The sequence below is a fragment of the Lissotriton helveticus genome, chromosome 2_1, assembly GCF_964261635.1.
Source record: "Lissotriton helveticus chromosome 2_1, aLisHel1.1, whole genome shotgun sequence".
Lineage (NCBI taxonomy): Eukaryota > Metazoa > Chordata > Amphibia > Caudata > Salamandridae > Lissotriton > Lissotriton helveticus.
Window position 1 is genome coordinate 844,935,009 of NC_136059.1, and position 26,564 is coordinate 844,961,572.

The following is a 26,564-nucleotide window of genomic DNA, read 5'->3' on the forward strand; positions in this document are numbered from 1 at the left end:
ATATATATACAACTCTGATCCCCAAATATAAGATTTAGAGCTCTCATATCAGCTTGGTGAGTCTTTCCTGACATGATAATAGTCAGCATGAACTCAGGCAGGATGATGAAGCATCCCACAATCTGTGGGTGGGGGCTGTTTTAACATCCCAGAAAGATCTGGATATGCACCTTATACAACCAAAGAACGCGTTTCTTTAGCCTTGCCATACTTTTGTGTGACAGTCATAGAATTTGAATTTGAATTTAAAAGAATTTATAAAGCGCACGTATACCATGCGGTTTCTTGGCGCTGGAGGAAGCTAATACAAAGGGCAGGAAGGCGGGTGCCTAGGACGAAAAGGCTTGCCGGAAAAGGAAGACTCTACGAAACTCCATGTAGGAGGTAGCCGATCTCATGGCGAGCGGGAGTGTGTTCCAGAATGATGGGGCCAGGACGGAAAATTTCAAGCTTTCCATTCTGCGTTTCTTAAAGCGAGGAACTGAGAGAAGGCATTTGGAAGAGGAGCGCAGCTCTCTAGTAGGGTGATAGGCCTGGATTGCAGAGGAGATGAAAGCGGGGGCCGTCCCTGCACGGGCTTGAAAAGTCAAACAGCCCATCTTAAAAAGAGCCCGCTCTTTAATAGGCAGCCAGTGTAGTGCTTTAAGTAAAGGGGTGGCATGGTGAAATTTAGGTAAGCCATGGATCAGGCCGCCTGATTCTGCACTAACTGAAGGCGTTGAAGGGCATAAGCGGGAACACCGTTATACACGATGTTTCCGTAGTCCAGCCGAGATAGAACCATCGCCATAAGGATCAACTTAAGAGCCGGGAGAGAAAAAAACCTGGAGATCTTCCGGATAGTGCGAAGAATGAAGAAACAAGAAGAAACAACAGAACTGATCTGGGAGTGAAGTGTGAGATGTTGGTTTAATGTGATACCTAGTGTTTTGACTGAGACTGAGGAAGAAGGAGGGGGACCAAGAGAGGAGGGACAAAAAGTGGAGGACCAGGGGCTGCCGCTGCCACCGGTCAAGACTAACTCAGTCTTATCCGGGTTGAGTTTGAGTTGGTTACAATTCATCCAATCCCGGATAAACAGCATGACTGATTGAAAGCTATGGATACTGGCTGATGAGGAGGAAAGATTAAAAATGAGCTGGAGGTCATCGGCGTAGTTATACACCGTGACCTCCATCATAGGGAGGAAGCTTTAGCAAGGTCTCTTTCTCATCTCACTCCTTCTGTTTGTGGTTTGTTTTTAATGTACAAGATTTGCCATAGAGGCAACACGTGCATCTGTAAGGTGTGCTTGATTGATAAAGGCTCCTGATAATGTCAATAGCATCCCCGATATGGTCATGCAATCAGTCCTCCATGCACATTAAAATCAGATTTCCTAGTGCCAAACAACAAGATTAAAACACCTGCTGCTCCTCTGATGTATTGTTCATCCACCTGTGGTGACAAAGTACTGGGACTGTAATTGTACAAAGGATGCAGGTTCACTGCTGTCAGGAAGAGGTTTGTAATATGGGCTCCAATTTGAGAAACCTGTTGTCATTTTCAATTTGAATTTTCGGTTCCGTTTGTGGGTTGTTCTCTCATCTCATGTTGCCTAGGGAGTGACAGGAGCTCAAATTTAAAGAACTTATGTATTTGGATGGAAATTGTGCACTCTTATAGCGGACTACTTTTCTTTCCGACCACCATACATCATGTTTCTAATTTTCTAAGCACTGACTACCCCCTTTGCAGCACCGTAATGAACACATGTTTGGCCCATTACTTGTGACCAAGAAAGGGAAGCCATGCCTTTTGACGCTTGTTGAATGCCAACGGAAATGGGTTTCTAAGCCACACAACTGAAAGAGAAGAGTTACAGTAAATTAATAACATATATACATTTGGGATGTTACTCAGTTTATTTTTGACAGAATCAACTTCTTCCCTAAAAGTGAGGAACGGTCAATTATTGGCCAACTGCAAACATGTGGTGTTGGCCAGCAGCTTGGAAATTAAGAAAAACATCTGAAATTCTGCCCTTCTTCCTATGTATCAGTCTACTGGGAAACCAGAACAAAAAGAGGGAAGGTGTTCATGATGTTGACAGAGCAACTAGTTTTTGTTAAGGTTGGCAGAAGTAAATAAGAACTGCACACAGAGAAATGATGCATCTGAATGATAGGCTTTTCAGGTCATCTTACTTGGTGAAAATCGATGGCTCCCTCTTTAAATTGCTAAGACTGAAGTGAGTTGAAGTGGAGAAAGGAAATTAAACCTCCATGCTAGAACCTCCCCTACTTTGGCTACATACCCTTAAGCCCTGTCCTTATTAAGAACAAAGAGAAGAGAACCGTATTAATCCAATCCAAAATGGAAAAGAGACTGGTGTGTTTCTGGATTCTTCACTATGTCATCTTTCCGAATTAACAGTCGATTCATTTCTGGATAAAAGTCTGCCAATAGACACTAGTGTGAGAACAGTGTATTTTTAGTGCAAGAAGGCATCTGTCGATCTTTTGCAAAAGCCAAAAATTAAAGAATCCTTAGGAACATGGCCGTGATGGGTTGCACTCCCTCTCCTATGTCACGACCCTACAGACAAAAGCATATTGGAATGCAATTCTCTGTATCGAGGCCTCTTCTGCTGACCGAAAGAGAAATGCCTGATATGAACACGTCCTCCTTCTGTTAGTTACTCCACAGCAGAGGTGGTGAACCAACAGTTAAAAATGCAATGCTTGGCCTTTGGTGTACTGAATCTGGTAACAGCACAAGTGCCTTAAATCATGTGTGTCATTTGTGTGTTCTTCATAAAGTTTCGAAAATTAATAAAAATCTGTCGGACTTAGGGCTAATAATTTGGATGTGGTTTGCCCCTATTAACTTAATAAACACAATCTGGTTAGGTCACATGACATTTCCCAAACAATCTTGGCATTGGTAAAAGCAGGAGGTAATTCTCCAGAGAAATGTGTTACAAGTTCAATCTCAACGTCAAGAAACCAACGCAATAAAATTCCCAAACCAATCTAGAAAAATCAAAGCAAACAGTACCCAAAAAATCAAAATTGAATACAGGGGTTAAGAAATATCCGTTTTTAAAAAAGTGAGGCAAAAAAAACACAGAGCAACAAAGTAGAGTCACAGTTGACTTGGACCTAGGTGTCATTTCAGGCTGACTGCAATGGAGCAGAGGTCAGGTAGGCCAAGTAGATCACTTTGATCACCTTCTCACTATTCTCTGGAGCACCAAGTCCGCCAGTGGGGCTACGCAAGAAGGCCAAGCAAGCAAGGGTCCATCGATGTTGTATATATTTTCGTTGATCCCCCCCTCTCAAACCTGTAGTTCTGGCCCCAAAAGCTCCGACCTGGATAACACAAGTTCCTAGTTGCTAAGGTTGCTTCACTGCTGAGGTGGATTTGCCGCTTGACTTGAAGCTGTCGTGTTTTGTTAATAATTGGTTATGGCGGATTGTTAGACCCACCCAATCGTGCACTGTTCACGTGGTGCTCCGCACCTTAATTACTCATTACACTTTTACTCTTGTAGTATTAGTAATCTTTTTATTTCTCTTTGTTATTTTGATTATTGTATTCTTTATGTCAATGAATGTGCTCATATGTTATTTACAAACTTCATAACACAAGCATATGATTCGTTTCCTTAATCACATTAACATTGATGCTTTTTACAATTTTGACATTTACAATACTTTGGCATTGCTTAAATTTATCCACATAAATTTATAAGTGAGCCCAATGCATTTCGGCACCCCTACTGTGCCTTCGTCAGGGGCGGCTCTGTAATAAAAACATATAGAAATGTATAAGATTCATTTCTGTGGTAGTTCATGGGGGAATGTAAATAGATAATGTGTGCTAGTCCTACCTTATCTCTGTAGTTGTGGATATGCGTATGTGTTCGCCACTCTCTTTTACTCAAAAATGAGCACTGTAAATAATGGTAAACCACCTTAGTAGGTTAGACGCTAGACATCAACTGTCAACTAATTTAACAGTGAAGAATCTCATTAAACATACCTGGTGAGCATGTTCAGTATTCTCTGAAATGACAAGAATGTAAAACCTATCAGGACCAAAAAATGGACCACTCGAGAATTAGGTAACTCTAACTGTTAATCTAAACCCCTTACCTTGTCTTCACCATTGATAGTAATCTATATGGTGGAAAAAAAGAGATATTCTTACTTTATCACGTTAAGTAGCTGATGGAAGACTAGAGGGTGTTCCTCATACTATCTATTTCGTACCTGATATGCCAAAGGTTTTCTCCGTATTTAGATTCCTGCTCCTATTGCTGTCGCCAAGTAACTCTCAGTGTTTTTGGTCGCCATTAAAACTCCGTGGACTCCGCCGGAAAGTGGAGTTGAAAACATAGAAAACGGACTATCTATCAAGCCTCAAACCGAAATGTTTACTTCTCTGACCGCCATATTGGTATCGCTCATGTATCATGCTGTTTGATGCACAGAAAGTAATTCTTCTCATCAGATTGGTCCCATTTTAATTAGCTTAATATTATATGTTTATATTTCAGAAGCCTAATGATTTACGCAATCAAAACCGATTGTCGTTATATGAATGAAGTGCTCCGTGAGAATTAAGTGCGCCATGAGAATTATCACAATACTCACATATATATTCTGAAAAAATAAAATCAAGTGCTTTTACTTGATTTAATAAATGCTAATTCAAATGAGAAAAAATAAATAAAAATGTAACGCGACCTGTTTCGAGAATTATCATGTGACGCTATTGAATGCTCTAAACTACGGTAGTTCTTTGGTTAATCGTCCAAGTATATGGCACTCTAAGCTATTCAAATCCTAATGTTGGTAATAAAGATGTTCTCAGGTTAAATGGAATGTTGATGAGATTAGTGAGGTAGCCTTCGGTGATATCACAGGTAATTCAAACATTAAACAGTCATAGTTATTAATGCTATGCTCAGTAATAAACAATTATGTAGCAATGGTGCAGAAGCTGAAACTATTGGCATATACATCAATAAATTATAAGAAAAATACAAAACTTATATAACTCCATGTGATGTTCTCATGTGATAGTGGATAGTATCACTGGTAATTCAAACATTAAACAGTCATAGTTATTAATGCTATGCTCAATAATAAACAGTTTTGTAGCCATGGTGCAGAACTTTTGGCATATACATCAATAAATCCTGAGAAAACTTCAAAACTTATATAACCCCATGTGATGTTCCACTGTAATAGTGTATGGTATCAAGACTGGTGATATTATGAGGGTTATCATATCTCGGAGTGATTCATATAAAATGGGCACTCAAAGGTTATTTAAAGATAACATGAAAAGTCATATTTGTCATTGAGCCCTGTCGGGGCTAATGTTCTGAAGTGTCTAATCCAAAATAGTTCTCTTTGCATTAGTCTCTGGTGATTGTCAATCCCTTGCTTTACAGAAACTTTTTCAATGATGAAGAATCTCAGCTGCGAAATAGAATGTTTCTCATCTCTCCAATGGAGAACTAACGGAGAGGTTAAGTTCTGGTTGCGGATTCTGCTCTTATGTTCCGTTATGCGAGTTTTGACCTTTCGTTCCGTTTTGCCTATATACATTTTCCCGCATGGGCATTTAATCGCGTATACCACATTGGTAGTATTGCAGTCACTGGTGTGTTTTAACTGAATAAGTTTCCCTGTGGTTGGATGTCTACAGGTACTCCCAATGATCACATTGTTGCAGTTGATGCAATTTAAGCATCTTGTAGTGCCCTTGTATGTTGCTGGGTTCTCAGGCGGTTGTTTGTATTTAAGCCTTGTTCTCAGGTTTGGTCCTCTAGTGTATGCATGTACTGGAGGTACTTTGAAAATGCCATGAAAGTCTGGTTCCTCTGATAATAATTCCCATCTTTTGTTAATTATAGCTCTGATCTTTGTCGATAAAGTTGTGTACTTCGTGACAAATACCATTTTATCATGTGTTTTCTTCACGCTTGGTTTCAATAGATCCAGTCTGTTCATCGATTGTACTTTGTTTAATTGAGATTCCAATGCTTCCGCTGGATAGCCTCTTTCCATATATTTGTGAACCTGTTTCTCCAGTGTGTTTTGACACTCTTGAGGGTCTGAGCATATGCGTTTGATCCTAATGAATTGGGATACTGGTAAATTCTTTATGAGACCCCTGGGATGGAAACTCGTGTAATCAAGAGCGCTGTTGCGGTCAGTTGGTTTCGAGTATAGTGCTGTTACAAAGCCATGTTGTGTTTTAGTGATTCTAACGTCTAAGTAGTCTATTGATGTGTTACTGATTTTATGAGTGAATTGAATCCTGTTGTCCACTTGATTCAAAGTCATTATCAATTGTTCAAGGGTTTCTTGTGTGTCATCCCAAATTAAAAACACATCGTCAATAAATCGACTATACATTTTCACGTGTGACCACTCTCTTACTGCCATCAAATGGTGCGCCTCATACTGTGCCATGAAGGTATTGGCATACGCAGGAGCCCCTGCAAAACCCATAGATGTCCCGTTCAATTGTGCAAAATACTCATTCTTCCATGTGAAATAGCTGTTATGAAGACAAAATTTTAGTAACTGTATCAAAAAATCTTTTTGGTTCATTGATACATTTTCCATTTTGAGCAATGCCCATTCGATGGATTCTAATCCTGCATGGTGTGGTATGGAGGTGTATAGTGCCACCACATCTATGGTGCACATTATCCAATGTGGTTGGAACCCTTCCTCGATCCATTTCAGTTTATTTAAAAAGTCTGTCGTATCCCGTATGTATGATCCCCAGCCTTGAACAAACTGCTGTAGATGATGATCAATGTAGCGACCAAGGGGGTCAAAGATAGACCCGCACCCTGATACTATCGGTCTAAATGGGGGGTTTGTTGGGTGTTTATGAATCTTTGGGATCATATAAAGATTTGGACGTCTGGGATTCTTTTGCGTGAGGTATGCTGAAGTTTGCTCATCAATCCATTCATTGTCTGTGGCTGTTTTAAGTATGTCACTCAGCATATGCTGTAATGTCCCTGTAGGATCTGATGGTAATTTGGGATATGTATTCAGATCTGCAACATGTTCATTAACTTTTTGATCATAAAACGCCGTATCCATCAGTACTAATGCGCCGCCCTTGTCTGCTGGTTGTATGGTTAAGGACGCATCTTTAGCCAAATTGTTTATGGTGTGTTGTTCTTGTTTGGTTAAATTGTTTGGTCGTTTTCTGTTGTAATCCAATGTCTGGAGGTCTTTCCTGACCATTATTTCAAATGTATCAAGCATCTTGTGCGATACCGGTGCCTGGAATGTACTTTTAGGTCTGAATTTCTTAATGGTGTAGGGATCTCTGTTTTCTGTGGGTTCTGCCACATTTTCAAAATAATGTCTCAGTTTCAAGGTTCTCATGAATCTGAAATGTTTTTTCTCATTTGAATTAGCATTTCAAGGGGTCACCACACCCGCCGACAATATCAACCAGGCAACTACAAGCAGAGAAACATCTTTTTTGTCACAGGCACAAGAGTCAGGACAACCGCCAACGGTAACATCGGAGCCAGCAGTAACAAGCGGAAAACAAGGCGAGGAAACGGCCGGAAAAGCATTGATTAAATCAAGTAAAAGCACTTGATTTTATTTTTTCAGAATATATATGTGAGTATTGTGATAATTCTCACGGCGCACTTAATTCTCACGGAGCACTTCATTCATATAACGACAATCGGTTTTGATTGCGTAAATCATTAGGCTTCTGAAATATAAACATATAATATTAAGCTAATTAAAATGGGACCAATCTGATGAGAAGAATTACTTTCTGTGCATCAAACAGCATGATACATGAGCGATACCAATATGGCGGTCAGAGAAGTAAACATTTCGGTTTGAGGCTTGATAGATAGTCCGTTTTCTATGTTTTCAACTCCACTTTCCGGCGGAGTCCACGGAGTTTTAATGGCGACCAAAAACACTGAGAGTTACTTGGCGACAGCAATAGGAGCAGGAATCTAAATACGGAGAAAACCTTTGGCATATCAGGTACGAGATAGATAGTATGAGGAACACCCTCTAGTCTTCCATCAGCTACTTAACGTGATAAAGTAAGAATATCTCTTTTTTTCCACCATATAGATTACTATCAATGGTGAAGACAAGGTAAGGGGTTTAGATTAACAGTTAGAGTTACCTAATTCTCGAGTGGTCCATTTTTTGGTCCTGATAGGTTTTACATTCTTGTCATTTCAGAGAATACTGAACATGCTCACCAGGTATGTTTAATGAGATTCTTCACTGTTAAATTAGTTGACAGTTGATGTCTAGCGTCTAACCTACTAAGGTGGTTTACCATTATTTACAGTGCTCATTTTTGAGTAAAAGAGAGTGGCGAACACATACGCATATCCACAACTACAGAGATAAGGTAGGACTAGCACACATTATCTATTTACATTCCCCCATGAACTACCACAGAAATGAATCTTATACATTTCTATATGTTTTTATTACAGAGCCGCCCCTGACGAAGGCACAGTAGGGGTGCCGAAATGCATTGGGCTCACTTATAAATTTATGTGGATAAATTTAAGCAATGCCAAAGTATTGTAAATGTCAAAATTGTAAAAAGCATCAATGTTAATGTGATTAAGGAAACGAATCATATGCTTGTGTTATGAAGTTTGTAAATAACATATGAGCACATTCATTGACATAAAGAATACAATAATCAAAATAACAAAGAGAAATAAAAAGATTACTAATACTACAAGAGTAAAAGTGTAATGAGTAATTAAGGTGCGGAGCACCACGTGAACAGTGCACGATTGGGTGGGTCTAACAATCCGCCATAACCAATTCAGATACCACAGGACTGACTACCCTGATCAATCGCAGCACCATTGGAAAACACTGAAAATTTTTATAAAATACGGAGTGCTCCTCACGCGCTTCATTCTTTCGTGTTTTGTTAATATACATTTATAGCGTGAACTATCAATAATGGTCACTGGGTGCTTCCCATATGTGAAGAATAAGTCAAAGACCGAGAACAATTGCCTATAAAACTGTGAAAGATTGTTTAAATAGTTTTCAGCTAATGTGTAAATCTGCTTAATGATTTTTCCAGGTGTACGCCATCAGGAAAGTAATTCGAAAGCTTCATTGTACAAGCCAAGAACATATGACCACCTATTTTGTGCCTGGGAAATTTTGAAACAATTACTAAATTAGCTGACGAACAGGGCAAGGTCCTCCTGTGAAGATAGCTTAGCATCATCTGATAATGACTTGTGCACAGCATCTTGAAATGAATACATTGTTTCATTGGAGGCTAGTGTAACTTCTGCAAAATTGGACTTGTGCGAGCAAAACAAGTTGCTTCCTACTACTTGCCTGGAGTCTGTATTTTGCACCATTTGTAACTTGTGGAGCAAATATTGGAGTAGCTCCAAATAAAGAGAGTTTGCATAGTCCAGGTGAGATTCGAATAAGGCATGCTTGCCTTCAAAACAGAAGTAAGGCAGGCTCTTCTTTAGGATTTTTTTCACAACAAATTTTATTGATTGATTTGAGCAGTATGAGAGAAGCGGTTCCCCACAATCAGGAGATCACCGCCAAGCATCGTGTTACAGTTTACATTATAATAACCATGACCAATCAAGAATAGGAGGAAAACCAAGAAAATCAACCCCCTCCCCCACCCCTACCCCCATCACCCAACAACCCTACTACCCCCCCTTATCCCTCCCTAACCCTATGCACGTGCATACAGAAAACCGTCGGTGCTCGGTCGTAGTGTGAGGCATGACACAATTTACAGGCCCGCATGGTACCCACCTCCTACACATCTTCCTCATGTTCCACAGGGGGATCCAATGGCAATTCCCTATAGTCTGCCCACCTCTTCCAGATCTTGAAGTGTTTACGGGGGCATCCTCTCGCCTCAAACACCGGCCGTTCCAGCCCCATGTAGTAGTCTAGTCCGGCCTTCCATGCACACAGGGGGGGGCTCGTTCTCCCTTCCACGCTCGGGCCAGGTCTCTTTTGGCAACTACCAGCCCCAGCAATAATAGATGGCGTTTATATATGTTCCCGCCCACCCCCTCAAGTATGTGGAGCAACCCCAATCGATGAGTGCGTGGGAGGTCCCATCCCAAAACTTCAGACAGGCAGCCCCATACACAACTCTAGAAGCCAATCAGTCCAGGACACGACCACACCGTATGCAGCAGCGTGCCCGCTGCAGCCCCACACCTCAGACATTCCGGCGAACCAATCAGTCCTGCCTTCCAAAGTCGCTCTCGGGTATAATAGGCCCTATGGAGATACTTAAACTGAATTAATCTAAGTCGCATTGCTATCGCGGTCCCCCGCGGAGATTCCAGGGCTTCCCTCCAGTCGTCTTCGTCGATGGGTCCAACATCAGCCTCCCAAGCCGCCCTCAGGGGAAGCAGGGTGGAGGAGCAATGAGTGACCAACGTTTGGTAGATACGGGAGACCTTCTTATCTCCGAGGTCTCCCATGAATACTTTCGACTCGACAGGGCTGAATTCAGGGAGCGATTCCAGGTTAGCAACACTGGGCGTAATCGCGTGACGAAATTGTAAATAGCGAAAGAATTGGGTTTGGGGCATGTGGAACTCAGTACTGAGTTCTTGGAACGATTTAAGAGTGACCCCGGACATTACATGTCCCAGCGTCGAAATCCCAATCGCCTCCCAGCCGTCGAATCCCGGCAGCGTGGAGAGTTCGGGGAGTCGTCCATTGTGCCACAACGGCGTTTCCGCAGTTAGTCTACCCCACCAGCCCATGCGACGCAACGCCTGCCGCCACACAGCAAAGACAATTTTCGTGACGCATGGCAATGTCCGCCGCAGCCGGGCTGAATAAAGAATCGTGTGTAGTGTACTATCCCCCATCAGTGAGCGCTCTAGGGCGTACGCCGGATCCCCCCTGTCACCGTACCACCATACATTGAGTATTAGCAGTTGGGAGGCTTGGTAATAGGATAGTAGATCCGGGGTGGCCAAGCCACCACAATACGTGGAGAGGAAACATGTCCGTAGTGCCACTCTGACCACTCCCCCAGCCCACAAGAAACGACCCAAGGCGGAGTTGACCTGCCGAAACCACTGGGGAGGGATGGGGTGAGGATAGTTCTGCAGCTGGTATAAGAGACGCGGAAGCGCCACCATCTTGAAAATCGCAGACCTACCGAAAATAGTGAGGGGCATCCGGGACCACGTCTTAATATCTGCCTGAACTCTCTCCCACACAGGCACTATGTTGCGGTCCCATGCGGTGTGCATTGACTCGGACAGGAACACCCCCAGGTATTTCAATCCTCCGGTTGCCAACTGTAAGCCTGTCGCCCAGGGGTCCATCACCACTCCGCCCCCCAGGACCCAAAGGGTGGATTTGCCTAAATTTAAAAAAAGGCCCGAGACCTCCCCAAATATTCGCATAATTTCTAAGACTCGGGGCCCCGAGCGGCACAAGTCGGTAAGGAAGAAGAGGACATCGTCCGCATATAGGGCAATTCTATCTACAAGGGTCTCGGTCCACACGAAGCCCCGCATCTGTGCGTCTATGCGCACCCAAGAGGCCAGAGGCTCCATGGCCAAGGCGAAGAGGTATGAGGACAATGGGCACCCCTGACGGGTCCCCCGTCCGATGGAAAATGTCTCCGACACCGCCCCGGCGACCCGCACTGACACCGTGATATCCGTGTACAACAGCGAGATATATGACAGAAACACTGGGCCCAGGTTGAGACGAGGCAGGAGCGCAAAGAGGTACGTCCAGCTAACTGAATCAAAGGCTTTATGAATATCAGCCAGTAACAGAGCCGCCTGTTCCCCGGTGGCCCCCATGGCGTCCACCGCCGCCTGCGCACGCCTGATGTTGTGTCGTGTCGCCCTATGAGGCATAAAGCCGGCCTGGTCAGGATGGACCAGGTCCGTCATATATGGGAGTAAACGGTTTGCTAGAGCCTTTGCTAGTATTTTAGCCTCTATATTTAGCAATGAGATGGGGCGATATGAGTCATGTCTGTCAGGGGGTCTACCCGGCTTTTGGAAAACCACAATTTCAGCATGGCGCCAGTCAGGAGGCAACCTACCCCGCACCCGTGCCGCCTCCAGTGCACAGCGATAATGGGAACCCAGCTGGAGTTGGAATTTCTTAAAAAATTCACAGAGATAGCCGCTCGGTCCAGGCGCCTTCCCTACATTAAGTTGACCCAGCGCCTCCCCCAGTTCATCGGCCGTAAGGGGAGCATCAAGCGTTTTCCTGGTCTCATCGGAGACCGCCCTAGGCGGCAAGTCGTCTATGAATTTAGCTACGTGTTCTACGGAGAGGCAGTCTCGCGGGGCATATTGTACTTTGAAATAAGTGGCAAAACTCGCCGCCAGCTCGGTCGGGTCTGTAATCACCACTCCGTCTTCAGCAGTGAGACCCAGCAGCGTGATCGGTTGAAGACTGCGCTGACATAGCCTATGGAGCAGGGTACAGGACTTATCTCCCCACTGGTATATTCTGCTCGGTGTGGCCAACCAAGCCTGCTTGGCGTCATCCATCAATATAGATGCGTAGGACTGCTGTGCCTGGAGAAGCAATCGTATCGCGACCTCGTCTCCCCCTCCCCGGCTCCGCCGCTCCAAGTCTTCCACCAGCGTGGCCGCTGTAGTGGCTGACTCCCGATGTCTGCGACGGGCCGCAGCACACCACGCGATATCTACTCCCCGTATAGTGGGCTTCATTGCCTCCCAAACCACTGCTGCGTCTATATCACCTATAACGTTCTCCCGCCAGTAATGGGCGATCGCCTCTCGCAGGTGTTGGACATAGCTGGGTTGCTGAAGATGCCACGAGGACATCCTCCACCGGAACGGTTGTCGTGACCTAAGGAGTTCTACCCTGACCGATACTGGGGAATGATCTGACAGCCCTCTTGGTAATATCACGGCTTTTCGTATCCTGCTCAGGCAGACCGCAGGCACAAACACATAATCCAGTCTCGAGAAGGAGCCATGTACTGCAGAAACATATGTGTATTCGCGCGCGGCGGGGTGCATATGTCGCCACACATCCACCCATCCCAATCCCTCAGCCATAGCGTGCAACCGGGTAGGGGAGGTGGGGAGAGAGCTTGCAAGTACCCCTAGTTGCCTCTGACGATCTATACACACATCCATCACCTCACTCCAATCGCCCCCAAGCACAGCCAAGGAGTCCGGGATATCATCCCACACCGTAAACAACTTCTCGGACAGGGCCCACTGCAGGGGGGGAGGGGCATAGACACTCCCAAAGATCACCGGCTCAGCACCCACCATTCCCTTGACAAAAATATAGCGGCCTTGTGGGTCCGCCCATTGCTTCTCATGAACATAGGCCACTCTGCGATGCACCAAGATAGCAACACCTCTGGATCCCCTAGCCAAACCAGCATGAAAGACCTGTTGATAGCCAAATCTCTGTAAGCTAAGTACCTTAGATCCCATCATGTGTGTTTCTTGGAGCAAGAGCATGTCAGCAGTCTCCCTCTTCCCCCAGCGCAAGACAGCTCCCCGTTTAATCTTATCAAGCATCCCCCTGACATTCCAGGTGATCACCCGTAGGGACTCTCCGGGGAGTCCATGAGACATTTCAGCCATAGTCAAGTGAGACCCACCAAGGAGGCCCTCTGCGCCACCCCCACACACTTCGCACCTTCCTCAGGACATCAGCAAACAGCACGTGCATTTCCCCCCACCCGTCCCAAAGCCCCCAAACATAAACGATAGCAATCCCCGCCCAACCCCCACCCCAAGCCATCTTCATCCCCACACCTCCCTCCCCTCTCCCCTTCCCCCCACACCCTCCACCCCTATACCTCATAGAACGCTGAAGTACCTGTCGCGGCATGGGCAGCCCCGGGCCTAAAACAGAGGGTCCAAGACCAACCATACCAATGGATCCCAACCCCCCTTAGGAACAGTAAAGCCCGCCTCTCCCCCAGTCAACACCTACCGCGTGCGGTAGTGGGAGGCCCCAATCAAGTTGCCCCCAAACCTCCATCCGCAATACCACTCATAGCTAAATCGTTCTTAAGAACTGGCAATGTAGGCAGTGTCAATGCTTCCAAGAGATGAAACCTGACCGTGGGACTCTCGGCAGTCCGAGTCCACCGCATCTGCAGAGAAATGCATCCCTCCCCAGGGTCTCAAGAATTATCTTCGGAGTGATCAGATGCAACAGCTCCACTATCTTGAGTTGCGCTGGCGGAAGCGGATCTCTTCCGCGACCGGGACCTCCGATGGCGTCCGCTCCGAGCCGGCTGGCCTCTCTGCTCCTGCGCAGAACCTCCAGGGTCTCCAGAATTCAGTCCCGGCTGAGCATGCGGCCTGTTCGGCACAGATTCGTCAGTCCATTTGAAGACATCTTCAGGGGAATCAAAAAAGTGAGTCCGGGACTGATAAACAACCCGCAGGCGAGCCGGGTACAGTAAAGAATATTATTATTATTATTAAGCTGTTTTATAGCGCGCTCAATTACTGCCGGAATATCCTGGCGCGGATGAACAAAAAAGAATTTTTAACAGCAGACCCAGATCCGACCGAAAGGACTAGACAGCCAATCTAAACAAATGAGTTTTTAGCGCTTTCTTAAAAGCCATAAAGTCAACAATACCACGCAAAGAAGCCGGGAGCGCATTCCAAGCTCGCGCGGCCTTCACTGCCACTGAATGTCCTCCCAACCGGACACGCCGGAAACGCGGAACCTGCAACAGATGTTGGGCCGCTGAACGCAATTCTCGGTTGGGGGAATACCGAATGAATCGCTTCTTCAGATAGGCGGGACCCAGCCCGTTGATGGCCTTATGAGCCAGAGTCAGAATTTTAAAAGTGATCCTATGCGGCACCGGCAACCAATGCAGGCTCTCCAGGTAACTCCTAACGCTGATCCGCCTGGAGATATTCCCCAATAATCTGGCGGTAGCGTTCTGAATAATCTGGAGCCGCTTTACCAAGTAGGCCGGAGAGCCACTAAGCAAAGCATTGGCATAGTCCAGTCGCGAGAGGATTAAAGCTCTCGCGACTGACTCGCGTGCCGAGGCGGGCAAATAAGGAAAAAACTTTCTGAGAGACTTCAGGGTCCCAAAGCAGCCTCCAGTAAGCTTCTTAATATGCCCCTCAAATCGAAGGTCTTCCCCAAACCAGACCCCAAGGTTCTTGGCCAGTGTGTTCGAGGCACATGGCATGGGGAAGCCGTCCGGCCACAATAGGATCCTAAACTCAGGGGGGAAGTGGCCATAGAGCAGGATTTCGGTCTTGTCCTCATTGCATTTCAATTGAGAAGACGCTAACCAATTGAAAACTGAGGACAGACAGTTCTGAATCTGCTCTGTCTCCAGAGCCTCTCCCGGCCAGGTGAACAACAGCTGCGTGTCATCCGCGTATGCTATAATTTTGGCTCCCAAATGTTCGGCTAAGTCAATCAGGGGGGTCAGATATATATTAAAAAGCAGAGGGCTCAAAGTCGAGCCCTGAGGGACCCCTGTCATGAGAGGTCTATCCGATGATGAAAAAGGAGGGAGCCATACCTGCTGAGATCTTGCCATCAGAAATGAGCTCAGCCAGTCTAATGCGAGATCAGTAATTCCAATGTCTGCGAGCCGGGCCAGGAGACGTTGGTGGGGTACCGTGTCGAACGCGGCAGAGAGGTCCAATAAAATTAGAGCCGCTCTGCCGCCACCATCCAGACACTCCCTAACTGCTTCCGAGATTTCCACCAGGGCCGACTCCGTGCTGTGAGCAGCGCGGAACCCGGATTGGGCCTCGTGAAGAGCTCCGGATCTTTCCACAAACTCATTGAGCTGCTGGAAAGCCAATTTCTCGCCAATTTTAGCCAGAGCAGGAAGCAATGATATAGGCCGATAGTTAGTCAGCACAGCAGGGTCCGCCCCGGCCTTTTTAAGCAAAGGCAGGAGCTTAGCTTGTTTCCACTCTGGAGGCACAGTGGCTGATTTAAAGGAAAGGCCGACTAAGTGTGTTACCTCCTGAACAACCACATCGGCAACCGCAGCCAACACTCTTGCTGGACATGGGTCGGACGGTGACCCAGATTTCAAAGATTTGATCACGGCAAGAGTGTCAATAGTTGTAGGAGGAACAAACTCCGTCATCCAGGCCGATGGAACCCTCAGAGGAAGAAAAGACTCCAACGTGTCATTTACTAAACTGGTGGCAGCAAAATTTAACTGAATAGCGGCTATTTTATCCTCAAAAAACCTGGACAAACTCTCACACCAGGCCTTTGAAGCTGGAACTATCCGCTGCTCCGCGCAAGGGGCAAGAAAGCTATTCACAATCGAAAAGATCTCTCGGCTGCTATTGTTGGCTTTAGCAATTCGATTGGCATAATAAATACCTTTGGCCCTTTTAATACTAGCATAGTAATTTCTCTGTTCTTTACGTAGTATTTCCTTGGCCAAAGGGCAATAGAATTGACGCCAAGCCCGCTCTAGTTTTTTACAGGTCTGCTAGTGAACGCGCAACTCCGGGGAAAACCAAGGTTTAGAGGGAGTGGAGCGCAATCTGCCACAGCTCCCTTTAGAAGAGACCGAAACCCCCGTCACCATCCAATCATTGAAGGACGACACCGCTGTGGTAAGATCACTACCCAGCTCAGGCCGACACTCAATCAAGGTGGCTGCCAGAGTCGCATTGTTGATTTTACTAACACAGAGTGATTTGACCCTCTCAGTGGGAACACCCAAAGTTGACCATGCAAATCTGATCAGCTGATGGTCTGACCACGTCAGAATTTGAGGGGCATCAACCTGGAGAGAAAAGTTGGAGCAGATCACATCCAGGGTGTGCCCTCCCGAGTGCGTGGGTAGGGAGACCCACTGAGACAAGTGCGCAAGGTCCAGAAAATCAAGCAGGCTTTTGCTTTCTGGAAGATCGACTTCCTCAACATGAATGTTGAAATCACCCAGAAGTAGAAAGTGGGGGAATCTAAGGGCTCGTGGGGCAATAAAATCCATCAAAGCCGTAAGAAACGACCCAGCTGATCCCGGAGGCCTATATATTAGGGTGCCCCCAAGAGTAAAGTGAGGGGAGAGAACCACAGAAAAATTCATCGCTTTGCCACCATCTAAAATTACCGGGGGGTCTACCTGAAGAGTCAATGAATCTCTTAAAATAATTGCAACACCCCCTCCTCTTCCTAGAGCTCGATCCCTCCTGTATATTTTATAGCCCCGGGGGACAGCTAACTCGACATCTGGAGCACTGGCCGCAGTGAGCCAGGTTTCCGTCACAAACAAAAACTCGAGCGAGCTGTCAGCAAGAAGCTCAAAAATATCCGCAGCATGTTTGCACATCGAGCGCGCATTGACTAAGGCAGCGGAAAAAACGTGAGAGGCCGGCTCCTGGGGTGAGGGGGCAGGGGGTTTTTCCACACAGCGGAAACCACAGATCGAGCAAGGGGAAAGCCATGGACACTTCCCCACATCACCACCGACATTCAGACACCCTGCAGAGCGCAGAGATAGCAGCTGCTCACTCGTGTACATAAACGTGGAACTAGCCACAGTCCGAGGCTGTAAGGCGCGGACGGGCGCAGACGGGCGCAGACGGGCGCAGACGGGCTGACCTTTGGCTTACCTTCGGCGCGCCTAAGGCGCGCCCGCCACGCGTGACCGCTGCGCGTCAGAAAAGGCATGGTGATTTTATAGGAGCGCGTCACTCCCCCAGCTAGACCGCTGCCACAGGTTCTGCCGGGGAGAGGACTCCTAGTAAGATGGCCGCCCGCCCTCCACACAAACGGCACAGCAGCCGCGATGGAACGGGGCCGGGTAGGCTCACCTCACCACACAACAGAAGTCAGACAAGTCTGAAAACGAGCCCCAAATGTTTTACAGTTTTTTAAGCTGCCCCCAGCAATGATACAAACTGATTTGAGGAGCGAGTCCAAAATATGAAAAATAAAAAACCAAATGTCGCAATCACAGTTGGTTCATGAGCTGGTTAAAATTCTTAAAATAATCACACATGCGTGCACAAACGAGAAGCGGTTCAGCATGAGCGCTGCCACCACCCACTCTCACCGCCCAGCGCTTAGTCCAGCAGCTGATTTTATAGGAGCGCGTCACTCCCCCAGCTAGACCGCTGCCACAGGTTCTGCCGGGGAGAGGACTCCTAGTAAGATGGCCGCCCGCCCTCCACACAAACGGCACAGCAGCCGCGATGGAACGGGGCCGGGTAGGCTCACCTCACCACACAACAGAAGTCAGACAAGTCTGAAAACGAGCCCCAAACGTTTTACAGTTTTTTAAGCTGCCCCCAGCAATGATACAAACTGACTCGAGGAGCGAGTCCAAAATATGAAAAATAAAAAACCAAATGTCGCAATCACAGTTGGTTCAGGAGCTGGTTAAAATTCTTAAAATAATCACACATGCGTACACAAACGAGAAGCGGTTCAGCATGAGCGCTGCCACCACCCACTCTCACCGATCTTCAGACCCCGTAACTTGGCTTTGGCTTCCACGAAAGAACGGCGTTGCTGCTGCACCAGTTTGGTGTAGTCGGGGAAGATCATGATCTTTCGATTTTCGTATGTAATGGAGTCCCTGGTTCTCGCTTCCCGCAGGATAACGTCCCTGTCATGGTAATTCAAAATTTTGGCAATTACAGGCCTGGGACGCTCACCTTCCGGCGGCCTCTGTGTTAGGGCCCGATGTGCACGTTCAATTATAAAGCAATTGGAAAGGACCCCCGAGGGGAGCCAGCTCTCTAGCCATTGGGTTAGGAACAGTTCCATATTGTCCTCCTCACACCTCTCCGGAAAGCCAACGAAGCGAAGGTTGTTCCTGCGTGCGCGTCCTTCAGCATCCTCCACCCGGGTCGCAAGGTTTCTTTGGATGTGTTCCATCGCAGCCATCTTGCGTTTCAGGGACCCAACATCATCTTCCACCACCGAAATACTTGATTCTGCCTCCGTAATCCGTGCCACGGCATTTCGCAGGTCTTGGCGCAACAGAGTCACATCCGCGCCCACTGCCCCAATCTTTGCGTCCAGCATGTCCCTGGACTGGGTGATCGCCGCCATGAGCGCCGCGTTGTCCGGCCCCGCTCCACTGCTAACACAAGCCGCACCGGACCCTCCACTGGGCCCCGTAAATTTGTCGATGGGCCCCTGCTTGGGCGGGCCACCACCTCCACTGGTCATGGCTACGTGTAGTCTCAGGGCCACACTATGGGAAGGATTCGTACAAGCAGAACAGCGCTGCAAGTCCTCCACCGTCGGGTAGAAGCGTCCGAGGCACCTCGGCTACTGGTGTTGAGTCGGCCCTCAGCCAGGCCAGGGCCAGCGTCGCAAATCAGTTGCAGGCCAGGCGCCGGACCACCTCCACTGTACCGGTCGCCCCGTGGACCACTCCGGGCGCTGCGGGCTCACGTGAGTCTCTGGACGTCCCTCACAGCGCTACAGCCGACCACACCAAACAATGGACTCAGGGGAGTCACCGACTATCAGCAGGCCGCCCCGAGCCGATCAAGCACACCAACTTCCACAGGGGCCCAATAGTCCACTTCCAGGGGCAGCACCGCAGCGTTACTCACAGTTTGTCCCTGCCGCATATGAGGGCCACAGTCACCCAGGCACCTCCACCGATCAGCCTCAGCCCAGGTCAGGGCCGGCTCCGGGAGCACGAAACTCGAGGCCCCGGCTGTTCGACGTCCACGTAGGCCTCCGTTTCCACCAGGGGGTCCGATGTACTCCAAGCACCTCCCCCGTGTTCAGCAATGCAGTCCAGCGCGCATTCACGGCGCCTCAGAGTCGCCGCGGCCCAAGGTCCGGCAGCCGGCCGGCCCGCCCGTCAGTTCACCCCCACGGCTGCTCCAAAATCGAGGCCCCGGTCTCGGTGTCAGAGACCAGGCCGCAAGCCTCCGCCGACAACGCAGCCGCACCGGACCGCTCAGGAATATCGTCCGCGGCACCAGAGGATTCCCAGCGCTGCCATACACACTCGCCCCGTGTATTTATTGCTGGATGGGTTCAGGGGCCAGGATAATTGGTCGGATGTCGTCCGGGCCGGCGGGAGCTCTACGAAGCTGCGACCGCCATCTTCGCCCGCTAAGCCGCGCCCCCCTCTTCTTTAGGATTTTAATGTGAAAGTTATATACAGGAACAACTTTGAAAACGTTAGCAGACATAGATCGTTGACTATCTATCTTTACTCCCAGACTTATTACATATTTAGCCAGTGATGGTATACTTCCCGACTCAGTTGGACAATAAGAGTCTATTATGTATGTATGTATGTATTCCAGTCTTGTATAGCGCAAAACACTGCCACCCAGAGGGTGCGCCTACTTACAGTAAGGAATTTTGTCTTTTCAGCATTCAACTTAAGCTTACCCTTAGACTCTTTACACATTTAGGCAGTGATGGTTGTTCTCTGCATGGATCAAGCAGTCATCCTTGTGGTCCCCCGGTGCTGCTCTATCTATTTTTCTCCACGTCAGCTGGCCTCGGATGGACCAGCTCAGCAAAGACAACACCAGCAAATGTGGTGGGGAATCTGTTCTTTTCAGTTCAGGCTTTGAAATGCGGTTCTTGGGTATAGAGAAAGACGCACAGGCTCTCTGTTTTCCTGTTTGGCAGTCTCAAAAGTAGGTATTTAGGTCCATCTTGGCTAAAAAAAACAAGTGCTTTGGTTAAATAAGACGGTTGGGAGCCCCTCGGTTTACTTAGGTAAGCTCCAGTACACCCCATAGGGCAAGCTAGTTCTCTTGGGCCACTGCTCTCCCATACTTTGTGACTGACCTCCTTCTTCTAAGGGCTTGTGTGGGACAAGGGGCTCTTCTTTTCTCTGAAGAAAGGCTGGAACCCAGTTCTATGCAGACCAACAGCTTATTTAACGAGATGTGTAGGTTCAGGAAGTGTTCCCTCCCCTCTGAAAGACTGGTTGTCGGGATACTAGCCATGGACCCCAGCAGCTCCTCAAGTTATCTGTGGAGGTCCCATGTCCTTGTTCAGTGAAGCAGCTTGAACAAAATGGGGAGGTTTGGGTCCCACTTTGAGTTTCCAGTTGTGGGTCAACCGTCTACAGTTCAGGAACTAGCTGGGGTGCTTCCTTTTTATGTAGTGATGTTGGCCACTAAGGAAGCGATCCCATAAAATAAGCATAATAACTGTTAAACTCTGCACCTGTCTGTCATCAGCCTTCCAGGATGGGCCACTCCAAGGACGACAAAAGACCAAGGCGCTGACATTTCTTAAGAGCAGCAGTGGCCCTGAGATTGCTAAAGAAGGACTAATAAGCATGCCCTTGCTAAATAGCTCACATTGAATTTCTAAGGACAGTCTTGTCTCCATGCCTCCACACTTCAGTGTCTGAGGCTGCACCGTCCTCTGAGGGCAATCCAAAATGGATCACACTGGCTTATAGCATACATAAACGTCTAACCAAACGTACAATACACACCTAAATTACAACACACATTACATGCACACACACGTCAGGGGAGAGGCTCGGCTTCACAGAGAAGCAGAGATTTACACAAATGGGCTGGTATGCATCAAGCTCAGGTCTGAAATAAGGAAAAAATCCTATCCCAATACTAAGGATTTGAAAAATGTACACTGCTTAATACACCTGTCCCAAGGACAGAAACAGTGGTCTTGTGTCACTAACGGGCTACAGTTCTGTTGTTCTCTAATTAACCTCTGAGCCAAACCCTGGGTTCCAGGATCAATATCAGCCCTAAATCTCACTATACACACAGGATTTCAGGGGTGATGGGCCAAAATAAAGGCAGGATACTAGACTCAATTGCTGTAATGTAGTGTTGGGCAGGGGTGCACATGCACACCTATTTATCATGCAGGGGACAGTCGCATCGCAAGAGAATCCTTTCCCAGACCGGGCACCAACGGAGTTGGATCTTCAAAACCTTAGTGAAAGTCCATCTGTATTCCCATGTTGTAATCTAGCTTTCAGTTCCATTTTTAAATCTAGACCTTGCTTCGAGACAGACCATATAAGCAACTTGGAATATTCACATTTCATTGACACTTGAATGGTTTGTGATCCATCTGGACCACATATCTGTTACCTAACAAGTAAGGCCAGAAGCTCCTCAAGCCTAATACATAGCATAGCACTGTTTTTCTAAGGCAACCGAGTTCTGTTCCCTTGGAAACAGTCTGTGGCTGATAAAGGCCCCTGGATGCTCTCTGCCCTTGCCCTACACCTGCGTCAACTCTCTTGTCTGAGACATCCATCTGTACAATAAAGGTCTGACAATAGACAGGTGCCTTCAGTTCACATGCATTGCATAGCACATACTTTAGGTCCTTTAAGGCATTCCGACAATCCACAGTCTACATTATTTTCTAATGCTATTTCTTGGACATCAGTGTTGTCAAGGGTGCACTTGTGGTCCCACAGATGGCCACAAAGTTCTGTAGTATGGAAAAACTCTCACCTCAGTCTGGGTAGTGTGGACCTCCCACTCCAGCACAGACAGATGAAAAAGATATATGGCAGGAGAAGATCCCACTTCCTCTTGAGGTTCTCCGGCAGAGTTTCGATCATTCTCTTAAGGGTCTTCTTAAAGCATTCCACTAACCCACTGATCTGTGCATTATATGCTATGGAGATGTGGCAAATCACACATGCTTGCTATTACATCTCTTTCATACAGGAAGAAATAAAACCCGTCATAAATCACCACCTTCAAGAATCTGACTCAAGGCCTGGAAAAGATTCCCAGGAGTGCCCTTGCTACTACCCTAGTGGTGGTGATCCTCAGAGGTTTTGCCGCTGGATACCTGGTACCGGTCCCACCACAACTAAGATGTACTTGCTGCCTGACATTGAAGGGGGACCAAAGGGTTAAATAATGTCATAAAATAATGTCAATAACCCCCTGCTCGAATGGCACACTTACTCAGGCAGTGGTATCACTGGTCTTACCTCCTGATTTAACACTGTTGGTAAGTAGTATAGATTCTACAGAACCACTCTGTCCCAGCACATAAGTCTAAGCGAACGTGGGTCTTTCTAATGCCCAACTGGCACTTCATTGACCAGTGACAACAGAAGTTCCTATGCACTAGAGTAGCCACTACCCTCTTGCTAGCTCCTGGCTTGAGATTCACAGGCTCACTGTATAGCTGTTAGACCTGGCATCTTTGGCGTGGTTTTCCCCTATCTTTTTGCCTCTACCTCCTGTATTTTTGATGCTGTGCTGAATTTCGTTTTTGCTGGTTTAGATGCTTTGGACACTCTGCCACTGCTGATCAGTGCCAGAGTGTAAGTGCTCCCTATGTAAATTGTTATTCTGATTGGATATACATGTTTGGCATATTTGTATCACCATGAAGCCCCTAGTAAAGTGCACTGGGTGTGCCAGGGCTAGTGATGACAAATGCTACTAGTGGGCCTGCAGCACTGATTGTGCCACCCACAGGAGTAGCTCTAAAATAGTGTCTAAGGCCTGCCACTGCAATGCCTGTGTGCAGTTTAGAAACTGCCATGTCCTCCTGGTCAGTGTCCCCACTGACCAGGCCTAACCCTTCCCTTTTTGTGCGCATCAGTCACCCCTATGGAAGGCCCAAGGTACCCCCCTGGGCAGGGTACAGTGAATGTAAAAGGTAGAGCATGTACTAGTGCAGGTGACATGCTCTGATAGTGAATGGCAGCCATTTTCGTTTTCACTATTGTACGGCTATCTTGCTCCATAGATTAACATGGGGGATGCTGGCTACAGTAGTTAACAGCATTTCTTTCCATAGGAACAAGATGGGACATAAGTATATAGTATCCCTGAACTCAGAATTTTAGGAAAGGTTGTTTTTAAATTCCGTGTTTGAGAACAGCACTTTTAGAAAGTTGCTGTTCTCTTGTCTGACCTTTCTATGTGCCTTGGCCTGTTTGTAGATTGACTGTCTGGTTTGAGAGTGACAGAGGCTGGGGATGCCCCAGGAGGCTGGCTGAGTCAGCCCTAGGCTGAATGACTGCATTTGCACCTGGAGTGGTGGGAGGAGTTAGCACCTGGGCCTGAATAGGGCTGTGCCTGCCTTCCACAATGCTGGCTTCACCTCCTGCTGGGCGGCTGACGACCCTGCCCCTCACTCTGAAAGTAAAGAAGAAGCCAGCAAAACAAAGTACTCGGAAGACACCCAGAACTGGTTCAGACCGGGCTCAGGGCCCACATGCACAAAGAGAACAAAGACTTTTAGGGATATAAGTACAGGACCCCTGACAACAGAAAGTTAGATCATCCTGGAACCAAGAAGGAACCTCTGCCAAGGAGAAAGCTGAAACTGAAGAAGGAAGACTGTCCTGCTGTTGCTCTGCTGGACTGACCTGCTGTTGCTTTGCTGCCAAGGAGAGGGGGGGGACTTTGCTAGTGTGCTGTGTCCCCTGTCTTGAAGGAATCTCCAAGGGCCTGAGAAGAGCTGGCTCCCTGTTCTGAAGTCCCAGGAACAAAAGGACTTCACCCCCAGCTTCCCTGAACTCTGCTGAGAGAGCTCTGTCCTTCCTAGAGTGCTTGACCCAGTTGTGGGTCTCTGGAAGTTGTAGCTGCGCTGGGAAGCTTGAAACTAAGCTTGAGAGACTTTTGCAATTGAAAAGTGTCGCATCGCTCGCTTGCGGAGCGCATCCCCGACAGTGCGAGAAGTTTCCCGCCGCTACGAAGGCCGAGATCATCGCAGCGCCTGACGCCGCTGCCAGAACCATCGCATCCTTCGTTTGCGGGACGCACCAGACCGTTGCCGGAAAGTCGAACATCGCTGCGAGTGTCGTCGTAGAGCCTGTCGTTGCTGGGTGAGATAGCCGCACCGCTTGCTTGCGGACCGCATCATGTCGCTGCGAGCATCGTCGCAGAACCATCGCATCGAGGAGCCTCGAGAGAGAGGATCACCGCTGGACCGCGCATCGTTGCCCCGGAGATCGTCGCAGCCCCTACGAGATAGTCGCATCGTGCCTTTGCGAGAACAAACTTCCTACGGAACCTACGCACCGGAATCCATACAAGTGGCCTTCCTCCCCATACAGACCGGATTCTTCGCAACATGCCCGCTGCTGCAGCGGGGTTGTCGCATCGCCTCCCCAGGATCTCAGGAGCAACGCATCGCTTGTTTTCCACCGCACCAGCTTCTGCTTTTGGAACTTTGTTGCAACTAAAAGGTACTGTGAGTAAACGTGACGCAACTGTGAACTGTTCACGCATCTGTGGATTATTCTATAGCAACCTAAAGGATTTTAACGCAAACCTTAAGAACTCTTTTGAAACCATATTCTTGAACTGTGTATGTTGGATTTTTGTCGTTTTGGTCTTGTGTAGTTTAGATTAAAATACCTTTATTTTTCTAAACTGTTGTGGAGTCAGTTTGTGGTGTTTTCACTGTGTTACTGTGCGTGTTGGTACAAATACTTTACACATTGCCTCTGGTTAGCCTAGACTGCTCGTGCCAAGCTACCTAGAGGGTGAGCAGGGGTTATCTCAGAGGGCTTCCTCCTTACCCTGAATAGAAGCAAGGGTCCCTATTTGGACAGTGGTACCTACCTCTGCCAACTAGAGACCCCCAGTTCTAACATTGGTGGCAGCGGTGGGATTGAACTTGTATTTGTACTAGACCCACAGTAATTGGTGTACATCACTAGTGAGTGCAGACCACTACGCCACCACATACTACTGGTTTTTGATTTTTGATTCGATTTTTGAGTAACTCTTCTAAAACATCATGTCTTTGAATGGGAAAGCACCTAGTAAGGAAGCAGAATTAGAGTTTCGCATTGAGGATCTATATTCTTACAAAGTTACACAGCTTCAGGAATTCTGCAAACCAGTTTGAGTGCCCCATAAAGAGCAACTACAGGAAGGATGAGCTGCAAAGAATCTTGAAGGCCCATTGGGAGGCACAAGAGGGAAATGATGATGTGGATGCAGGGAATGCTTTTCAAGTCACAGATCTGCCAGTGGGCAGAGTAGGTGCAGGAGCTGGCAGCAACCATTCCAGCAGGGGCCTCACCCCAGAAGAGTTACAAGAAAATCAGAGAGTGAGAGAATATGACTTGGAAGTCATGAAAATGAAAATGAAGCAATTAGAAGTAGAAAAGGCGGCGGAGGAGAGCAAAAATGCCCGTGCCTTAGCAGAGAAGAAATTGCTTTTGGCTCATGAGTTGAGCATGAGAGAACTGGATCTTAAAGCCAAGGAGGTGGATGCCAGTTCAAATGGTGGCAGCGCACAGCCAGCGCAGGGGGGTAAAGTATATATTCCCAAAGACCTGGTACAGAATTACCATAGGAGTGAGGATATGTATGCCTGGTTCACTTCGTATGAAATTGCATTGAAGATGAATGGTGTGCCTGATCAGCATTGGGGGGCGGGCCTGTGTAAACATTTTGAGGCTTCTGGGAGGAGTCCTCTAGAGCCCTAAGAGATGGCAGGTGCCATGACCTACCCCAATATGAAGGTGGCCTTATGTCTCAGGTATGGCCTTACTCCAGAGCAGTATAGACTGCAGTTTAGAAACTCCAAGAAGAGAGAGTCTGAGAC

General features: G+C 47.5%; 1 protein-coding gene across 1 annotated transcript in view; it reads right to left on the reverse strand.

The window, feature by feature from the left end:
* The window catches only part of PPIC (peptidylprolyl isomerase C), a 152,947-nt gene that overhangs the window by 39,462 nt on the left and 86,921 nt on the right, over positions 1–26,564 (reverse strand). The gene's annotated exons all lie outside the window — the stretch shown is intronic.